This window comes from Mytilus californianus, unplaced genomic scaffold, assembly GCF_021869535.1.
Source record: "Mytilus californianus isolate M0D057914Y unplaced genomic scaffold, xbMytCali1.0.p SCAF_1, whole genome shotgun sequence".
NCBI classification, from domain to species: Eukaryota; Metazoa; Mollusca; class Bivalvia; order Mytilida; family Mytilidae; genus Mytilus; species Mytilus californianus.
The window spans coordinates 65,344,138-65,366,997 of NW_026262581.1; the positions used below are offsets into that span (position 1 = coordinate 65,344,138).

The 22,860-nt window shown below is 31.3% G+C and overlaps 1 protein-coding gene across 3 annotated transcripts in view; it reads left to right on the forward strand.

Moving 5' to 3' along the window:
- The first annotated feature begins 2,852 nt into the window (after positions 1–2,852).
- The window catches only part of LOC127705926 (serine-rich adhesin for platelets-like), a 57,478-nt gene continuing 37,470 nt past the window's right edge, over positions 2,853–22,860 (forward strand). The window contains exons 1-2 of one of the 3 annotated variants that reach the window (XM_052210297.1): positions 2,853–2,990; positions 12,434–12,486. The gene's annotated coding sequence lies outside the window, so the exon portion shown is untranslated. Of the gene's footprint in view, positions 2,991–12,433; positions 12,487–15,571; positions 15,700–18,820; positions 18,840–22,860 lie in introns of those variants that run through there. The other 2 variants (XM_052210305.1, XM_052210316.1) reach the window with 2 other exon arrangements.

A 22,860-nucleotide genomic window follows, 5' to 3' on the forward strand; every position in this document is an offset into this window, starting at 1 on the left:
TATTCGACTAAGTAAACATTATTCTAAAATTCTTACAATCGTTATTTTTACAGTAACAGATGGCCTTCAGACATAATGTGATGAGGTATATTCAAGATTCTTACAAATTCTAGAGATGTAATTCAAAATCTTCAATCACAATCTTTATAATTTTACAATTTTGCAGTAATATTAAAATCTGGGTTTTCTACGCTTTACACTACGATCCCTCATGCTCAAAATTGAAAGATCTATTACACCGTCTCATTAAACAGAGATTTAAAAGGGAAATGTAGATACAAATTCCTTGTTTTAGGTCACGAAAAATCTTACTTTGTGAAGAACCAAACTGATTCTCACAACTAATCATGACAAAAAGATGATATTGTCAAAGTGCTGGACTTTTTGAAAACATATTTGTAGAGTTCTTTTTATATTTCAGCATACGCACGTCATTCCAATGGGTACTTATTGTGTGCTACTACTGGCCGACTTGTTTATGTATATGAAACAGAATTCATACAGAAATTCCTCAAAGGCAAAAAGAACAAGCATCTTTCAAAGTTCTTCTAGGTCACTAACAGATTGATTGATGATGTTCTGTTACTCAATAATCCACATTTCAGTTAGGGCTTACATCTTTTACATCTTATATATCCCAGTGAACTTGAGATTAGGGATACCACCGAAAGTAGGAGGTCTGCTTCATAGCTTGATCGTTTCCTCGATATTGACATGGACGGACGACTCCAAACTAGAATTTGTGACAAATGTGATGATTTAAACTTTCCATTTCTCGGCAGTAACATACCCTCTGTTCTATCGTATTGCGTTTACAAATCTCATCATTGTGGGGTAGTGGTCAGTAGCTAAGACAACCATCCAGTACACCCTGTAAAATATTTTTTGTTACAAACGTAGATTTATAGCTTATAGTCTACTTCAGGGAGTTAAGCAACTTGATTCAAATTCTGATCCGTATTAACTCGCGTGCTCGTATATATGCTCATATGAGTATAATGAAACCGGAGAACTGTATTTTAATTAGATTGGGAGTTAAGATAATTTTGACATATGTCTGATGCGTTAACGACTGGTTTAATCACACATAAATTTAGAAAATACTACTGGCTGATTCAGAATATTCAGATACTATGATTTAATCAGCAACTGTGTCTTATATCTAATCTAAATTTCTACCTCTTGTCATATATATTATGATCCTATTTAACCAGATTAAAGAAACTTGAATTTTTCCATTCTGAGTATTTTTTATGTTTGCCCTTTGAATTGGGCATTTTGTACAGAAAAAGCAATACGATTCGTCTACAAGGACTAAATATCATCCCCTGAAACTCTTCTTGAGAAAGTTCCAGCTCCTTTGTTTCAAATCAATAAAATTGAGAATGGAAATGGGGAATGTGTCAAAGAGACAACAACCCGACCATAGAGCAGACAACAGCCGAAGGCCACCAATGGGTCTTCAATGCAGCGAGAAACTCCCGCACCCGGAGGCGTCCTTCAGCTGGCCCCTAAACAAATAAGTATACTAGTTCAGTGATAATGGACGTCATACTAAACTCCAAATTATACACAAGAAATTAAAATTAAAAATGATACAAGACTAACAAAGGCCAGAGGCTCCTGACTTGGGACAGGCGCAAAAATGCGGCGGGGTTAAACATGTTTTTTGAGATCTCAACCCATTCAAAATATACTTGAAGTTGAAATAACAGAGGATTCAAACTCCCACACATGGAAAACATCCTTTCGTTTTGCTGCTATTTCTCTGTGGAATAGTTCACCAGAAAACGTTAAGACTGACAGCTTCAAGTATTTTAGAAGTCTTGTTCAGTCATGGAGTGGTTCTGACTGTTGTTTGTCCATCTTGCGGGTAATTTGCGGGTTCATGCATTTTTATGTTTCCTAATTAACTTACCGTGATTGGGTTTTAAATCTTTTGGTTTCATCATGCGGTTATATAACTGGTAACCTCACAGTCGGTGCACAGAAAGGTGCTTCCCGCATGATCATGCACACCGACTCTGGAGGTCCAAAAACATTTAGATAATTAGATTTTTGTGTATGCTTGCGGCCTCTATTTTCGTTCTATTTCTTATTTTTCATGCAGTGTACTGTATAGATTTCTATGTAATGACCAGTAAAGCTTTCCAGAGGACGTATATTAGACGTTAGTTATACGTCCTTGATTATATAATATTCATTTTACTTTTTCGTGATGACAAAAAAATACAGATTTTTATTGTATAGATTTAGTTGCAAATTTTTATATCATCTTTGTTTATAGACTGTCTTAGTGCGTTATATCTGGAACATGATATAGTATAACAGAGACATATAGTTCAATGTATTATATGTCTAAGAGTATACTATATACCCAGATTATATGTGCTTTTAGTGTTAGCTTTGTGTATGCTAAAGTTTATAATTATTTATTTGCATATCGCATGCTTTGCTTTATTTGTAACTATAGATGTTTTTATTTTTGCTGAAAAGCTCATCAGAGCTTGGGCATAATATATTGCCAGTATAATAGTCCCAAATCAGAGTTAATATTTAAAGTCGAATCTAAATAAAGTTTTATTTAAAAATTTAGACATAGAGTTATCCCTCTTTGCACATCTTAGGGACTGACTTCTCACCCCTTATTATTGGACCACTATTGTTTGGTGTATGTGTTAATATATTATAATTATATTGTATCGTCTGTATCTCTTACTTGATTGGTATTGTTGTAATGATTAGGAGAATAATATATTAGTGTACCTGACCATATCCGGAAATTATCTATCATTTCCGAACACGATCTCAATTTAGACACCTGAAAGTTTCAAACAGAGAAGAACCGAAATTATCTTTTGTTTTAAAGTTACAAAGAAGAACTGTTTTTACTTCAAAGATAATTATGTTTGACATACAAGGAGGACACCTATAAACTCTAAAACCACAGAATGTGCAGTGTTACCCAATATCAATATCACAAATTATAGGTAAAAGCACAGGAATCGGAAATTCTATCAATAAAATTCTGTAAATAATAAAGTCGACTATCAATAGAGCTTCTCGTAGGAGATATATAGTATACATTTTATTGATAGAATTTCCGATTCCCGTGGTAAAAGGGTCCGTTTAGATTGCCAAGTAACACAACGGTAAATTATTTAAGCCTCTGGAGCACAGGCACTTATCTCTGAAAAAAAATATTCCTATATATCATAATGTAAAAAAGGAAATTTTGTTCAGAAACAAGTGCCTGAGCTCTGGAGACTCGTGAAATGATGTAAGTGAACATTCATTCAGGACAAAAAATGAATCGGGTCTGTTAGCCCAAATTCACGTTCACTCCCATTCTTGTTCATCCCCTTTCACGTTCACTCCTATTCTTGTTCGTCCCCTTTCAGGTTCACTCCCATTCTCGTTCGTTCCCTTTCATGTCCACACGTTCGCACCCTGGATCCATTCGCACCCGTTTATAAAGATTTTGAGTTGAATAAGTTTTTAATCATGCTTTATGTTTAGTTAGTGTATTGCTATAAAAAATAAATAAAATAAGATTTTTTTTATTGTTACAAAATAAAGTGAAATTCTGAAAACGTAAACAGGTTTTCTTTTGTGAATTATTTAGAATTTGACGAAATGAATAATGAATATTGTCATGATGATAAAAGACTAAGTCATTCGTCTCCAAGACTTGTAAAAGAGTCCAAACGGCTTTCAAACTCTCACAAGCTGTAAAATAATTATCTTTCATTTTTTTCAATTTAAAATCTTCATTGTTTTTACTCCTACCAAGCTAGCTACTTATATTTTACTTTACACCAACACATAACAATAATGCCAAATTACTTTGTAATTACCAATTAATGGTAATCTTGAATAAATTAATAATTAATAATCATATACATTGTATAATATTCACAAACAAAATATTTCATTATAAAAATTCACGATTTTTTATTCATGAAATAAATATTTTTATAAATATATACATCTAAAAAAACTTCTAATAAATCAACCAGTATTTGAATAAAAATAGGGTACAAACGGACCCAGGAGGCGAACCTGTGGGGTGCAAACATGTAGGGTGCGAAAGTGTTTTGGGAGCGAACGGAACCTGATACCACAAAAAATTTACTGATTGGTAATGTCATCAGTCGCACATATCCCAACTTAACTTTAACCCTCACACTACCAAAGGGGCATTTATGGCTTCTACACACAAAACTTTTTTATTGTCTAGAAGGTCAATGGTCCTTGGTAACATCACAATATAGAGAGGCACTGACGACGTCAAAAGACGACGCCAAAAGTATGTTTTTGGTGGAAATGAAGTAAATGGAATTAAATGTATTTTTTTTTGTAATTAAAACTAATGTCAACAAATGATACAGGATTAAAAGCTTGTTAGTATTATCATAACAACTTATTTACTAACTTATTTGACTTGTCTACTAATTATATATTTCATCATTTTCTTGCAAATGTGGCTTACATTCAAGTAATATGTAATGGTTTTGATCCATATGCCTTTTATTCAGAGAGATTTTATTAATAATTGCTTTTTCTAATATTTAATTGCAGAAATGGTTATTTTTATACTTGATTATGCGAAATATGAATATTCACAATGCATGCTTTTTTTAGGAGGACTCAAAAATAAAGTCCAGATACAAAACGCCACGATAAAGTTTGGAAGTATTTTTTGTAAAGGTTCACATATGTAAAACTACATACAAGTATTGTGATATGACATTTTCAATAGATTGTATCCTGGTCATGCTGGTTTCATCATTGAAGCAATAATCTAAAAATATTTATGTTCGTTCCAAATAGGGTCATGAAATTTGTAGGTGACCTGATGCAAGCAAGCAAACTGATTTCTTTTCCTATCCAACATATCATGCTATCCCAGGGGCAATCATAATTGTCCACACTATATCTCGGTTATTTACTTTGTAAAACCTATGGAAGTTGTTAATTAGTTCTCGTCTTTAATATTGCATGAAATACTTGCCCCTGGCATTGAGCAAACAACAATTAATCAGTCAACAATTAATGAATATAATATGCATGCTAATTACCAGTGTATTTCATCATAGAAATTTAGAATATCTTCAAGTGGTGGATGATGATTGCTTCAGGCTAGCATGTACACAAAAATGTAGATTATAGAAATCATTTTTGGATACTGTTCCCTCGTTTTCCTGTTCTTCAAATTCATATTTCAAACATTTCCATTAAATTTTGTGCTTTAAGTGAAGTCAACAAAATAACAATAATAAACTTGATTAAGAAAAAGACAAAATTAATATGGATAGTAATGTTTGTTTATATTTAGTGTGGCATCCATTTTGCTGAACAAGTATACCTTATTGTTTAGGGGCCAGCTGAAGTTGGTCTCCTGGTGCTGTATTTTTTCGCTGTGTTGACCCATAGGTGGCCGTGGGCTGTTTTCTGCTATTTGGTCTGGTAGTTGTCTCTTTGACACATTCCTGTTTCCATTCTCTATTCTATGACCAAAATTTAAACAAGGTTTGGAATGGAAGATTTAATCTGAGACATAATACCTGACAACATGAAGTATGTCAAAGAATCAGCTGCTCTGGGTTTTATTTATTTTTATTATGCCCCTGCCGTAGCGGAGGGGGCATTAAGTTTTACCCTTGTCCGTCTGTACGTACGTCCCAAAATTTTTTTTTTCGTTCTCTAACTTGAGTTTGCCTCAACCAAATGTTATGAAACTTACACACAATGCTTATTATCACAAAATACAGATCTAGATCAAGTTTGAATTTTGGTAGCGTCACTTTAACCGTTCTAGAGTTATGTCCCTTTATAAATGGAAAAATTGCAAAATTTTTAGTTTCTGTTCTCTAACTTAAGTTTGCCTCAACCAAATGTTTTGAAACTTATACACAATGCTTATTACCACAAAATAAAGATCAAGTTTGAATTTTGGTGGGGTCACTTTAACCATTCTTGAGTTATGCTCCTTTATAAATGGAAAAAAATGCAAAATTTTTAGTTTCCGTTCTGTAACTTAAGTTTGCCCCAACCAAACATTATGAAACCTTTACACAATACTTATAACCTCAAAACACAGATCAAGTACAAATTTGGGTAGTGTCACTTTTATTGTTTTTGAGTTATGTCCCTTTATAATGTTGTATGCAAGCGGGGGCATCATCTGTGTCCATGGGGACACATTCTCCATTTATTTGTACATACATTGCTTTTATTATTTTTTTTATGGGGTGCTGTTGTTTGGTGAACATAATTCTTTTCGGTAATTATCAATTATCAAAAGGCTTTCTAAGCTAATCAAGTAACAAGGATAAATATATTCTAGTATTTAAGGGCCCGGGCAGGGCCTCATCTAGGATTTTGAAGAGGGAGAAGTGACTTCTCCTTCCATGAGAGAGAAGGGAGAAGTGAGATTCCATTACCGTTTCGGTTGCATCGTGTTTTCATGATTATCACTAAGGAAATTGTTTTAACTTCAATAAAAGATATACTTGCAGTTTTTTCATATGTTATTGTACACCATGTATATATAGAAAGTTCTTAATCAAAAGGTTTAGACAATTTATAGTTGTTATTTATTTATTGATACCATTGTGTTAAACTGTTCTAAATAAAATTTGTTGATTGGGACACGAGGGAGTAGCCTAGTAATATTATCATGATTTTGATGCATTAAATTCATGTGCATCTGCCTCAATTTATTTTTAAAACTCCAGAAAAATATGACTCCCAGTTTACCTGATGAATTTCACATGACTGGGAATTTAATTTATATCACCACTTGTCATTATTTTGTAAATCATTATTGAATGTCCAGGACATTGTATTAGTTGTAAATTGAGATTATCGTTAAAGATTGTAAGTCTATGAATGAATATATCTTTCAATCGCATATTAATTATCCGATAAAGAGCTAATTTCTATAATTTTTTTAAAAATATCATCCATATCAACGAAGTGCCAAAGTGGTCATGAGAAAAAATCCACTGCTGATCACAATCTGGTCGAGTGTCGTACGTTTGCAATCACATTATCCATCAGCTGTCTTTCTACCTTTTATATTTCAATTTTTATTCAATGAATATAATAAATCTACCGTCAATTCCCACCTTTAACCTACCGAATAGTAAAATTGATCGACTCGTGTAAGTAATAAAAATAAAACAAATCAGCTGAGTGATTACGCAACATCCTCAGATGAAAATCATCGTAAAATGATAACTTAAACATACGGTCAGTTATCCGTTAGAACAGTTTTGAAAGTTATATCCGAGGATGTTCAAAGTCGCCGTTGTATTTATTTAATTGATCGTTGACAGTATTAGTTCTGGGTCGTTTCGAAAATCTCTATGATTTCCCAGTGGATTTTCCTTGTAAGCCGCCATTTTTTACCTGTGAGACTTGTCAATCACAAGTTGTCTCCCTTTTACCGATTTTGATAGCGATTTGACTTCGCTATGAAGTCAGTCGGCTGGCGAGATTTAGCGATTTTCAAAATTCTTTGGCGACTTAAATCGTCATTTCGCCGTCAAGATTATGGCCTTAGGGGGTAGACTCGGATCTCCTGTAGTTGGTGATCGCAATACTGGTATACTAGTATTGTCCACAATACTGGTATAAAAATTTTGTACCAGTATTGTATTCCAGTATTGTACCAGTATTGTGTTTTTTTAAAATAAACAATACATATAGGTACCGTAATTAATCTTTTATTAAAGGTGTCACATATATATGCATAATGTCATTAATGATATTAACATATGACATGACAATTTTTTATGGAATGATTGTATGTTTAACTGATGATGCCATTGATGGTACACTGTGATTGTAATCAAAGAAAGTTTTAAATCTTCTGATGTTTTTTTCTTAAGGGAACCGTACTGTCACAGCATTTTAACAAACTCTTTACTTTCTTCTATGTTTTCTTCCAGCTCTCTCTTTCCATGTTTCAATAGTATATTTTAGTGAATTTTATATTGACATTAATGCTGTTATAGCTTCTGTATCATCAGCATTGGTATTGTTTATTTCTTCTTCAGATGACATTTCTGCAATCCCCACTTCCTATATTGATATTTATGTATTCAGTCTGTGGACTTTCTCTTACGCTTACTAGATTACAAGCTTGTTTAGATAGCACCTGTACGGCTCTCTTACTGTAGGAGTGCTTGTCTAGTATTAGTATTTGAGTATTTGTACCTGAGTAGATATATCTGCTACAAATTGTATTGCCCATGGTTCTGAATCAACTGTTTTAACTACCCTTAACATTCATGTAGACAAACTAGTAAAAGTAGTTAATTTGATTATAATCAGGTTCCCCTATTAAGCAACTTTTTATGTTTAATGGATATTGATATCTTTTATCATGTTTATTGTGAAAGATTGATAAGAAAATAAAGACAAACAAATGCTTAGAATCTTAGTATACATGTATTAAAATATCTGTAAAAAATATACAATGGCATATATGTAAATGCTGAATTTACAGTGTTATAGTGTAATAATTTGCTTGAATTTATCAAATAATAACTCAGATAATAAAGCTTTTATTTTATTTTATCTAAATTGAATTAAATAAAATATAGAAATATGAAAAAATTATTAGCAATTATTTATATAATTACTTTAACAATTGTTTGAATAAGATGATTTAATTACAATAATCTTTTGTTTATTTGTGCAAGTATAGTAATTATTTTTAACTGGTTGTTAATTGATTTCACAATTATCTTCTATAATCTTTATGAGTTCATTTAATCTCCCTTTGATCTTCAATACATGTATCTAATTTTGCTTAAATTTCATTTTTCATTATACACCTTAAAGTATAGTGAACAATACAACTACAATACTGGTATATCAGTAATGTACCAGTATTGCTGTTTTAAAAAAAAAAGTTACAATACTGGTACAAAATTTTTATACCAGTATTGTGGACAATACTGGTATACCAGTATTGCGATCACCAACTACAGGAGATCCGTAGACTCAGTTATATTATATACTTGACATAGATATAACAAAAGTGCTTATAAAATTATTAGCAATGTGTATCTTATCTTCAGTTTAAAGATGTGAAATAAAAAAAACTGTATTTCAGTGTTCAAAGGTTGCATTCTAGAATATAAATGTATTAAAAACACTGTTTATGACAATCTTGGAGCAATAATCTTAAAAAAAAATTATGTTTATATCGCTTTTTCTAATAATGGTGAAATTGACGCTGGAAAAATTATTGAAAGTAAAGAATCCTTAGACACAAAAACTTTCTGGATCAGGGATGCGGCCAAAGCATGCAAAGTAAATCATGTTAAAAACTTAAGAATTATTGAAAATTTGACCAGAACTGAACACAAAAAATGCATACTTGGGTCATTTCTTCATCATTTTTAATGTGATGTGCCAAAAAGAATTTATTTGTTATGTATTAATATTTATATCACAACTATTTCTATTTGAAATTTGGAGTATTTTGGCATGATTAAGTAAACCATCAAAATCTTAGGGCCAATTTTAACCTTTTGTGAACTTACTCATTTAAACGAATCACGTTATAAACGTCATATTAATGATAGATATGATGTCAGAAATGTAGTTTGAAGACGTTTCCTGAAATTCTTTACACAAAGTAAATGAAAAATACCATGATATTTGGTGTGCAGTTGTATTAGCCTTGGCACATTTCATTTCCATAGAGATTATTTGACCACGTCCCCTCAGTCATGGTCTATTGACTTTGAAACTTTTGCTAAGTTTACATGTGTTAGTTTGTGAAAAGGTCAGTTTAAGGGGAACTATTAGTGGTAGGTCAATGATATTTGGCATGCAGATGTTTTAACATTGGCACATCTCATTTCCATGGAGACTGTTTGGCTCCCCCTCAGTAATGGTTTCATTGACTTTATAAAAATAAAGAGCTGTGGTATGATTGCTAATGAGACAACTATCCACCAAAGTTAAAATGAAGTGGATATAAGCAATTATAAGCAACTGTACAGCCTTTAACAATGAGAAAAACCCATACAGTCGGCTATAAAAGGCCCTGACACGAAAAATATGAAACAATGCAATTAAGAAAACTATTGTCTAATTTATAACAAAACAATTTACGAAAACCAAATAGGACAGACATGAACCAATGACAACCACTGAATTACAGGCTCCTGACTGGTACAGGAATGAATGTTTTGTTTTATTTACATGTTAAAGTTTGTGATTAGATTTAAGATGAACGACTAATGTTAGGTCAATGATATTTTGAATGCAATTGTATTGGCATTTGCAAGTCTCATACAGCCCCAATCCCTCATGGTTCATTGACTTTGAAACTTTTACATAGTTTACAAGTTAAAGATTATGTTTATGTTAGTTTAAAGGGAACCACTTATGATAAGTCAATAGTATTTGGTATGCAATTTTATAAGCATTGGCATTTCACATTTCCATGGAGGTAATTAGTTTACATTTTAGATATTGCCATTTTAATTTCAACCTTTGCAATATACCATCGAAATTACAAAACATGAGACATATCTCTGTGTCAACAGTTTATTAAAAAATTATTATTAAAGGTTTATAAATTTTAAAATGAAAGTCATGTGAAAGGGGTTTCTGTTTATCATAATGCATCTTCGCTAGCCAAGGGCTACGATCCACTTCCCTCCTCTCCACCCTTGGCAGATTAAGCCAACATTTGTGATAACAATGTTGCTCCATCTATCGATAGATTAAAGTCACACCCATTCCGAATACATTATTCTTGACCAATGGTAGCACTTGAACTCTTCAATTTGGAGGTAAAAACACAGTAGCGTCTAGATTCTACACACTTGGTAAAGCAGGAAACGAAAATATACGTAGACATTCATGCATTTGTGCAAGAAACATACACAGGAACTTCTATCAGTTGATTAAAAACATTCAAATTGTCACTAAATATAGTCGTATGTTTAGGGATGTAAAGACTTGTTGCACAATAAGCACGTGGCAATTGTTTACATACACTTTCTACATTTACACCATCATGTTATAGGCGCTTTTTGATTGGATGCAGCGAGTTTCGACTGCAACCAATGAAAATCATTACCTTGTGTCTCCGAAATTCTATCTCAATCCGCCAAGGGTGGAGAGGAGGGAAGTGGATCGTAACCCTTGGCTAGTGAAGATGATCATCATGAAGAAGTTAGCAACTATAGGTCACTGTAAGGCCATTGTGTCAAACCCATATCGCATATCTTCTTCATAAGGTAAATGAAGAAGGAGAAATTCTAAGTGATAGTATACTTTTTCATGTTGAATGGATTAAAGATTTTTTTTTTATTGAGAAAGCAAGGACTGTAACAGCATTATAAGAATTTTAGATAGAGTTACTGTTCTTTGACCATGAGTTTATATGTACTACTGTATAACTCATAGGTGACAACTCCAGTTATCAGTCTGAGCCTTGCAATATTTTTAAGAATTTGGATGTCTCCCCCAGAAGACCAGCTTCCTGAAGAGGGATGCTAAATTTCCTCTCTTTATGATAATTTAAATTCTTTTCATTATTACACACATGTGATATTAAATGTATATTTTTTTGATATAAAATTACTCCTTACCTTCTTGCATTTATATTCATTTTGCTCAGGAGCTTGTAATTGAGTGATTGTCATTTTTGCTGTTTCTCATATTTGTTATTCGTTTATTGTTTTGCATAGTTGTTCTTGTGTTGTGTTATTACACCACTGTCCCAGGTTAGGGGGAGGGTTGGCAACTTAAAACTAGTTTAACCCTGCCACATTCTGTATGTGCCTGTCCCAAGTCAGGAGCCTGTAATTCAGTGGTTGTCATTTATTGCAGCAAAGCTGTATATCCTGTTTGTTTTTCTTTCATTGTTTATTACATAAATCAGGGCGTTAGTTTTCCCGTTTGAATTGTTTTACATCTGTCATTTCGGGGCCTCTTATAACTGACTATGCAGTACGGGTTTTGCTCATTGTTGAAAGCTGTGCGGTGACATATAGTTGTTAACTTGTATGTCATTTGGTCTTGGTAGAGAGTTTTCACATTGGCAATCATACCACATATTTTTATTTTTATATTTATGTAGCTATACTTCATATTACTTGTACACTTTTATACTTCTGAAGCTGTAAGCTTAAAAACTAATTTTCCAGATACATTTAAAATTGTAAATTTACTTTTTTTTATGATAACCCATTTGTTGATATATACAGTAATCAGTTTACAAATAAATGTTGCTCATTGTTTTGAATCAGTGTATAACTTTTTAATGTAAAATTTTAATAAATAGTATGATCATAATGATATTACAGTGAATATATAAATGAATGATATTTTTTCCTACAAATAAACTTAATAACTTACTTAATCGAGTACATGTTTTATTTCATTATTACAGGTTTTGTTTAAAAGAAAGCTGAAGAAGACCACAAGCCTGGAGAACAATACAAGGTAATGTTTTTTTACTGACATCAAATGATTATCCTGTGGGCAAACATAAAACAGTTATATACAGTGGATTAATGTTTCAAATATTTCTTAGGTGTGGATTGTTATAAAAAGGCATACACCCAAAATCATGCAATGTACTCATATTTACAAATAGTATTTAGATGATGGTATTGAGTCTCACTTCTAATATTGTGTAGTAGTTTGTACTTGATCAAATAATCTAATTCACCTCAACACAAAAGACTATTGGAGTCTCAGTGTCCACTTTAATTTCAACCATTGACACAATTTTGTCTGTAGATACATCTCAGATAATCTGACGATGTTTAACAAGGTGAAGATTGAAGTTTTACATCAGGATTAATGCCAGTAAAAAATTTAGTTCTTATATACTGAGGGATTTGTTCTGATGTAATTTGGTGTAAGGATTTATGCATCAAGATAAATATAATGTCTTCCTTCAAAAATAAGTCGATCTGACCTACTTTTTGACCTTCATATATTCATATAAATATATATATAATGTATATTTAGTCAAAAGTTAAAGTTTTCAAATTCAAAGGGACCTGAATTAGGTTGCACTAATGTCAATTAGTGTTAAATGTTGTTAAATTTGAATTGTTAATTAAATCATTCATAAATACAACAGATTTATTGAACACTTTATATATAAACATCATTTAATGTTAAATGACATTGTGCAGCCCATTCCTGGAATCAAACTAGATAGTCTTGATATGCATCAAAGGAATATAACACTTTCCCACCAGAAACTTTCACAATACATAGTGTCTTGGAATAATAAAACTAGGTGTACTTTTGCATCTTGGCCTTCCAACAAAAGCAATTTTGGTCCAGAAGAAGCATGCCATATTTGCCACTGGATGCTATGATACAACAATCAATCAATCAATCAAAAGCATTTTACCATTGTCTATAGTAATGCTTATGAGTCTAGTTTAAAAGTTTTTTAATAATATAAAAATAAGGAGATGTGGTATGATTGCCAATGAGACAACTATCCACCAAAGTCAAATGAATTTGATGTAAGCAATTATAGGCAACCATATGGCCTTCAACAATGAGAAAAACCCATATCGTAGTCAGCTATTAAAGGCACCGACATGAAAAATATTACCCTGCTTACCTATTCATAAGGGAAGAGTCAACTGCTACCCTAACTTTAGGAAATGATATTATCTTCTAGACTAAATATGTTTGATGAATGAAGACCTCAACCCCCATCAATTACTTTCTTTTTTTGAATGAATACAGTTGTGTACAACAAATTAAATTTTTTGCCATTCCCTTAAATCAGGAAATTTGACAGTGCAAAATTTCCTTTGGATTACGTTGCAATTGGATGTATCATGACGGACTTACTTTTACTAGAGACATGTATATATGTCTTTGCTTTTACCATGCTAAAATCTCCTGAAATTGACATTTGAATAGATTGTCTCTTGACAGAATTATATTAGATCACATGTAATTGTACACCTCTATTTTTTTTCTGTATCAGACTCAATTTAGGGTATTTCTATAGCAAAATATTGAATTATCCATTTCTAAGTGTAAAGAAGTTTGCCACACAAAATGTCTTACAGTTGAAGCTAAATAAACTTGACTTAGGAATTATGGTTGATAACTCTGTGTACCAGGAGAAGTCTTTCTGGTCCCATTTTAGGAGGTCATTATAATCTGCATTTCAATTTTAATTGCTTTAGATTAAGTTTAGTTGTAATTATTCATATTTTAAAGTACATTAGTTGGATAATCTCTTACAGTTGAAATTAGAAGCGAAAGGAATTTGACAGAGTTTAAGATCCCCCTTGCAAATTATGGTAGATAACCCAGTGTATCAGGAGCAGTCTTTCTGTTCCCATTCAAGAAGTCACTTTAATTTCCAATTCACATTTAATTGCTTTGGATTAAGTTCAGTTTCAATTATTCATAAATTTAAAGTACAAGAATAGGATAATCCATATCTGGTATACAGATGCCTTATGGTCTGTCCTTGACCTATTTTTTCATAGTTCAGCGACCACTTAAAAAAACTACATCTTTATATTGCATGATTTTTTCAGTTATTATGAGTAATGGGACAACTTTATTCCGTACATAGATTCATTGCAAGGTACAAATATAAGAAAAAAATGAGATATGGTATGATTACCAATGAAACAATTATCCACCAGAGACAAAGCTACAGTGATGTGAACAACTGCAGGGCACCGTACAGTCCTCAACAATATAAACAAAACTCCAAAACAATAAGAAAAAGTATGCCCGTCAGGGTTCATCTGACCTTGACATATGGTCATGGGTTAGACAGTGATGAATGTTAGATTTTCATGATTACATCTGTTTCTAAGATACTTTTAGTAATCTATAATTGGTTTATAGGATGAATTTTAGGTGTAAATGTCCAAGTGACAGGGTTCATTTGACCTCAACTTCATTTTCATGGTTCATTGGTCAAAGTTTCTCAAATATTATAAGCAGTAGGTGAAGTATATTTGATGTTTATAATGATTAGAAGGTGTACATGTTCATCTTACAGGATTCATCTCACCTTGACCTCATGTTCATGGTTCCTTGGTCAATGTAAAGTTTTTGTGATGACATCAGTTCCTCAGATAGTACAAACAGTAGGTCAAGAATATTTTGTGTATAGAATGATTGTAAGGATGTCTAAATTGAAAACAACGTTCAAACCTATGATTGCGTTGGATAAAAACCGCAATTTTTATACGTGTGCATGCAAAACAAATTTCTTGTTAGAGGGGTCTAATGATTGTAAGGAAAACATGACTTTCTGACTATCTTTTTCAACATTTAAAGGTTTGTGAAAGTAATGGGAATATTCTGATCCATCCAAACATTAATCTGTAAAGGTTACAATTGAGCATTAACTAATCTATAATTGGATTTTTATTTTGATAAAGTAAATCCTTGTTAATATTTTTGTAAGTAAACTTTAAAGGTCAATTATTTGAATTAAATTGTTGATATAGTTTTCAAAGCCTTTCTTTGATGATGATCAGAAGTTTGGTGATCTAGATATTGTAAGTGTTTATTTGTTATTCTTGCCTTTAAGGGGTATTTTGCACTGACTATCATATTTATAATCAAGGGTTTATATAGGTTAGACTGTCAGTCTGTTGAACATAAACATTCTCATCTCATCAGCAAACCATTTTGTTTGTTTCGGTAAGTGGATTATGTTTGATATATATGTTTATGTATTTCAATTACATTGTTATGTGTTTAAATTCATACACAGAATTCGAATGTCATATCTTTTTCAATGTTTTCTCTAAATTTTCATTCAAATATTTTGGACTCACTTCTTGTCCAATCTTTTTTACCAATAACATGATTGCTTGATGTTTTACAAGAACATTTTCACTTTTTTAACATAGTTCTTAAAAATTGACAAATGAAATACTTAATTCAAATAACAAAATTTATTATATGCATATGTAGTGAAATTGCAGCATCAAAATTATTCTATAAATGTAATTCTACAATATTAAAATTTTGAAATTTTTTTTTTTTTAAATTATTCCCCATTGCTTCAGAATCATTCTAACATTATGCAAAAATAATCAATTCTCATGTCAACTGAACAAGACATACATGACATAAGGATTGATGGAAGCTCCCTTTTGATTTTGAAAATTTTGGCTTTGTCATTTCAAAGTTACTGGACTTACTTGGTTTAAATTAAGGCAATTTTTATGCCTCTGCTTTGGAAAAGGATGCATTAAGTTTAACCCTTGTCCGTCTATGTCTATACATAAGTACGTCCATATGTACGACCGTTCATACATCCGTAGGTATTTCTATCCATACATCTATCCATACGTACGTCCCAAAATTAGGTTTGTTATCTAACTTTAGTTTGCCTCAACCAAATGTTATGAATCTTATATGCAATGCTTATTACCACAAAACACAGATCAAAAATGAATTTGGGTGGCGTCACTTTCACCATTCTCGAGTTATGTCCCTTATAAATGGAAAAATTGGCAAAAATTGCAGTTTCCGCGATCTAACTTTATTTTGCCTCAACTAAATGTTATGAAACTTATACACAATGCTTATTACTACCAACCACAGATCAAGTTTGAATTTGGGTGGCGTCACTTTCACAGTTCTTGAGTTATGTCCCTTTATAAATGAAAAATTGCTAAATTTGCCGTTTCTGCACTGTAACTTTAGTTTGCCTCACCCAAATGTTATGAAACTTATTCAGAGTGTGTAATACCACCAAATACAGATCAAGTTCAGATTTGGGTGACGTTTGGCTCTTTTTAATTTCTGTTTTGTCATTTCGATGTTACAGGACTTTTATTGTCAGATTTGAGTAAATTTTTCACATGTTGTACCTTAACTTGAGTTTGCTTGTAATGATTTACTGGAAACTTGAAAAAACTGTTGAAATTGGTGAACAGAACACACCGTTCAAATATAAACAACATAGTGATTAACGATTCCAGAGTTATAGGATTTTGACCGTCAGATAAATAAAGGCATTTTTAAATGTCATGCACAGCTCTAGTATGCTTGGATCAGATTACTACATACTTTAAACTGTTGGGATTGGTGAATGTAGGATCGCTTTTGATTTTGAAAATTTTCTGGTCTATCATTTCAAAGTTATAGGACTTTTAACAGTCATATTTGACACAATATTTTAATATAAGCCTACGGGTATCTTCAATATGCATGTTTTTTTCTACTAAGCAATTTTATATACTTCTAATTTAATGCCTTCTAAATATCCCGTTTTATTTTTGAAACTGTTTCAATATGAACAATAAGGACGTATTGCTCAGCTGCTTATTTTATTGTCTAATGAAATGTGTTATATTTTTTGTCGACATATTACGTATCTGATTTGCCAGAGTCTTCTGTACTGTACTGGATTTTTTATGGTCAAATCAAATCTTTTAACTTATTCTCTTAAAAATACAGCTTTAGTTGAATTATAAACATATCTTGAATATTTATGTACATGTATAATATAATTATATGAATGCACTTGAACAATATGAACAGAAATCCAGCTTAAACATTATGCAATATGTTTCACATGGTTGCATGTGCCTTTTATTGATAATAGTTGTTTTTTTTAGTGACACACCAGTATATATGAGGGTCTTGATGGGGTTTTATACAGGATAGAGAATAATAGGCAAAAAGTGCAGAAGAAAGGCCAAAAAAATAAAGAATAGAGAAGAGTAGGCAAAAAATAAATCCGGAATAGAAAATAATGGGGTACTAAAATATAAAGAATAGGGAATAATGGGCCAAAAAATAAAGAATATAGAAAAATGGTCTAAAAAATTAACGAATTAAGAAATGAAGTACCCCCCATTAAGACATTCATATATATCGACCATCTGTTGTACAAACCAGCAAGGCCAAAAGAATATTAACAAACTAAATTATGAGTACCAATAAACATGAATAAAGAAAACCATTAATTTAATCAACAAAGTAAACTCATCGCCTGAGAAATCAATTAAAAATCAATGGTTTCATTCACTTGGAACGATTGATGTTATTCAATATGTCCATCTATGTGTGAGAGAGAAGTATCTCAGTAACATTGTAGTATAGAGCTGAATTTGAATGAAGATTTTTCACTTGGTTAAGTATGTTGTTTTGTTTTGTAAATCGTTCAAGTAGAAAATATGAATATTACTTTAGGTATTTAATATTTCATTTTGGAGGCAAGGACCCTATGTTTTGTTATTCAAATAAGCTTTTAAAGCTGTGAGCAAATTGTTTGAAAATGGAAAGATATTCTACATAAGTAGTGATTTTTTTATATAATAATATTAAACTGCAACTTTCGCATTTATGTAAATTATTTAGAATTGTTTTTAAAGGTCTAGAATTGATTACTATTTCATTGTTGCCTTCTTATTTTGATAACCTTGTAACTGAAAGACTTTTTTGAACTAAGATGTACCAACTCCCTTAGTCCAAATATGTTTTTGTATCATTTGTTTGTTTTTGTACAGCTATCTGTGTAGAACATTTAAAATCTGTATTTAGGGTGTATGGATCAGTTGGAACTATGTAATGACAGGAGTGGAATTCTGTTGACCATTTAAAATGGGGTTACTTGGTCTCTTATCTATAATACATAGATCATCTTTATATCAACACCCTTCTTATTTAGACTTTTAAAAGAATATTTAATTAGCACACTATTGAAGCAATCGACATTTGGTAAAATGCCAAATGAGGAATTTAAAATTTTTAAAATGTTAGAAAATATTTGCACAAGTGTTTGTAATTGATGAACTGATGAATGTATAAAAAAGATCCATGCTGTGAGTAACTTAAAATAAATCTTAGTAATAAAAGTGAAATTCAGTGTGAATACTTATATTGTCAAATTAAAATAGGGAAATTATTGACACAAAATTTAGGCAGATACTGTCGATAAAAACTGTGATAATACAATCATGAACAATGGATCCTATTTAAAGTAAACATTGTAGTATTTTGTGTCTCAAGCAACATCAGTTTCGGCCTGTTGAGAGAATTTTGTTTATGTAGCAATCTTGTTTATGTTAATTTCTGTTAAGCAAATGTTTTATAAAACATACACAGACAAACATATTATAAGGAAAAATATACATTTTCACTAAAAAAACTTTGTTAGAAGTGATGAATTTAGGTGTCTGACTGTAAATGTTACATGGCAGTAATTCATTGCTCTCTGAATTTAGGTGTCTCGATGTAAATGTTACACAGCAGTAATTCATTGCTCCTTGAGTTTAAGTGTCTCAATGTAAATGTTGCTCAGCAGTAATTCATTGCTACCTAAATTTAGGTGTCTTGATGTAAATGTTACTGCAATAATTCGTTGCTCCCTGAATTTAGGTGTCTTGATGTTAATGTTTGTGCAGTAATTCATTGCTCCCTATATAGCTAAATTTAGGTGTGTTGATGTAAATGTTACTGCAATAATTCATTACTGCCTGGAATTAGGTGGTTTGATGTTAATGTTGGCGCAGTAATTCATTGCTCCCAGAATTCTGGTGTTTTGTTCTTAATGTTACTGGAGTAACTCATTGCTCCCCGAGTTTAAGTGTCTTGATGTAAATGTTACATGACAGTAATTCATTGCTCCCTGAATTTAGGTGTGTTGATGTAAATGTTACATGGCAGTAATTCATTGTCACTGAATTTAGGTGTGTTGATGTAAATGTTACTGGAGTAATTCAATGTTCACTGAATTTAGGTGTGTTGATGTTAATGTTACTGGAGTAATTCATTGCTCATTGAATTAAGGTGTTTCGTTCTAAATGTTACTTGAGTAATTCATTACTCACTGAATTTAGGTGTCTTGATGTTAGTGTTACTGCAGTAATTCATTGCTCCCTGAATTTTCTTAAGCTCATATTTAACTTTTAATGAAGGAAAGAAAAACTGAAATAACTTTTAAAAAAGTTTATTATATATAGATGAAACAGTTAATGAAAGATGGCATTGTTTTTTAGCTGACTTTTTTGAGAATCCACTTGTTTAGCCAAAATTGCAACTTAAGTTGATTTTTTTAGAAAGTAGAGTGCTAATTCTTTTGAGGGAACAAAGAAATGCAAAATGCAAAATGCAAAAGTGAACATGTAATAGCATGTTTAGCATGTTTAGACTAGAACAAAAGGAAAAATTAAAGACAGAAAAATAAAGAAAATTCAGGAAAAAGAAGAATCAGTGAAGATGAAATGTGTTATTGTAAATTAATGATTAATATTGAAGACAGTATTTTAGATTTAATTTTCGCAATTCAAATATAAGCTTGCAAACTTATACTTTGTTCATAATATAATAGTTTGGAAAAATTAAGTCAATAAGATCTGTTTACTTTCAGTAAATACTGATTAAAACTTCTCTAAACTTGAACTTAATATGTAGTAAATAGGAGTATGATTTGCCAACAAGTTTTATTTGCCAATGATAAATGTTTTTATGCTGGCCTAAGTATATGTTTTCTCTTGGGGCCAAGGTGTGTATCCAACATAGATGTTAAATAAGTTTTTACACCTTTTTGCTTGTTTCTGTAAAGGTAGGAATGTTAGAATATTATTTATTTTCTATGTACTAATGTTTGATGTTCTGTTAATGTGGGATTTTCTCTCGGAAGGTTTATTCCAGGTTAAAAATTTAATATTTACTTGAGCACTAGAATTTGGCAGAGATGTTGTTTTTGAAACAGTAAATCCTTTACTTATGAAAAATAACCTGAAACAAATTTTCTTAAAGAAATGTTTCTTCAGACTAGAATAATTTTAAACCAGTAAATTTTATGAATAATTTTTCATCACCATGTCACTGCATTTCTTTACTTATTGCATGCACATATATCATGATGTAATTGGTAATTTTCACATAGGCAGATGGTATTCCTGTGCGTATATATAAACAAGTAAAAACTGTATATTTTGATAAGAATTAAGCTCTGTACTTCCTCTCGTTGGGTCTTTGATGGAAAGTTGTCTAAATTTCATTTTATTTTTATGTTGTGAGAAAAAAAGAAATTTTCGTACATATGGGAGGATTTTTGGTTGTCTGACCGTACACTCACAATTTAGCTGACTAACTTTGTTTAAGTTCTGTATCTCAGGGTTTCAGAAACCTATGAAGGTATGTCAATGATATGTTACCACTTCATTCCTCTTATAAAGTAAAACATTGATCAACAAGATTTGTCAACTAGACTTGACTTTGATAAAAAAAAATCTTTTGGGTTCTGTTTCTTAGGAAATCATCATGATGGGTTTATAATCAGTTACTTAAACTAATTATGTTTCACATTTTTGTCCATTTTATGACTATACCTATAAATACATGTATATCAATTATACTTTACTAAAAGCAATGCATTTGATAATATTGTAAAATCAACATTTTTGTCATTTACTATCAGGGGATAAAACACAGAATGTAATCAGGGCCGTATTTGAACTTGATTTTCTCAGAAATTTTAACTTTTTATTTCATTTAATGTCTATATTATATATATATTAAGTTGAGATCGATGACACAAACTGAAACCATGATTTTTAAAACTCATTTAAAGATAAGGAGATGTGGTATAATTGCCTATGAGACGTTGTAAGCAAGTACAGATCTGATCACTCTTAAGACCATAAGAAAAAGTACAAACATAAGTACATATTAAAAAAGAATTTCATGTTAATATGTATATACATTTTTGAGTGGATCTTTTATTTTATTTTTCAACAAATTATATGAATTGAATATATGATTAATTATGATATTTTTTTCAAAGTGGACCTCCTGTATAAACATACTCAAGATCATATTATCAGCTGTTCTGTGACATTCATTACATTATGAATTAAGCATCAAAGTATTTAAATTCTGCTAATCATCCACTTGGTATCAAAACTATATTTATTGGTTATTGAGTAGAAATATTTGAACATAGTGTAATATTAGAAAATGATTATGTTGTCCTAATAAATTTATGAAAGGTCATAAATTTTTAAGAGGTTGAAAATGGTCATATATTAGATTAGAAAAATTGAACTTAATAGCATTAGATGTGTTACCACCGCAGATAGAATGATTGAAGATTGACTTTGGTTCATCTGAATCAAAACTTTTGATCAAAACACAGATAGGAATCTAAATTGTTCCATAACTTTCATTTATTATCTAAAAGTATTGAATTTTACACTTAATTTAGGAGTACCTATGAAAATTTCATTATGGGTACCTGTACTTGCCATCCCTCACTTACTGACGTAACATTTATGTGTTCAAAGTGTAGTTGTCAATTACCTAAAATTCCTTTCCAAATAGAAAAATAGACATTGAAACTTTTTAGTAGTATAAATGTAGTTTTTCGCGTTTTTGCGCCTGTCCCAAGTCAGGAGCCTCTGGCCTTTGTTAGTCTTGTATCATTTTTAATTTTAGTTTCTTTTGTATAATTTGGAGTTTAGTATGACGTCCATTATCACTGAACTAGTATACTTATTTGTTTAGGGGCCAGCTGAAGGACGCCTCCGGGTGCGGGAGTTTCTCGCTGCATTGAAGACCCATTGGTGGCCTTCGGCTGTTGTCTGCTATATGGTCGGGTTGTTGTCTCTTTGACACATTCCCCATTTCCATTCTCAATTTTGTTTGAGAAAAGTTCAGTTTCATTTGATTCAAAGATGTTTGGTAATCAGTTGTATAAGCATTGGCTTATCTCATTTCCATGGCGATTATGTGACCTTGCCTCCTAGGTAATGGTTCATTGACATTGAAATGTTTGCATGCTTAAAATGTTAAAATTTGAGATTAGGTCAGTTTTAGGGGAATAACTAACGATAAGTC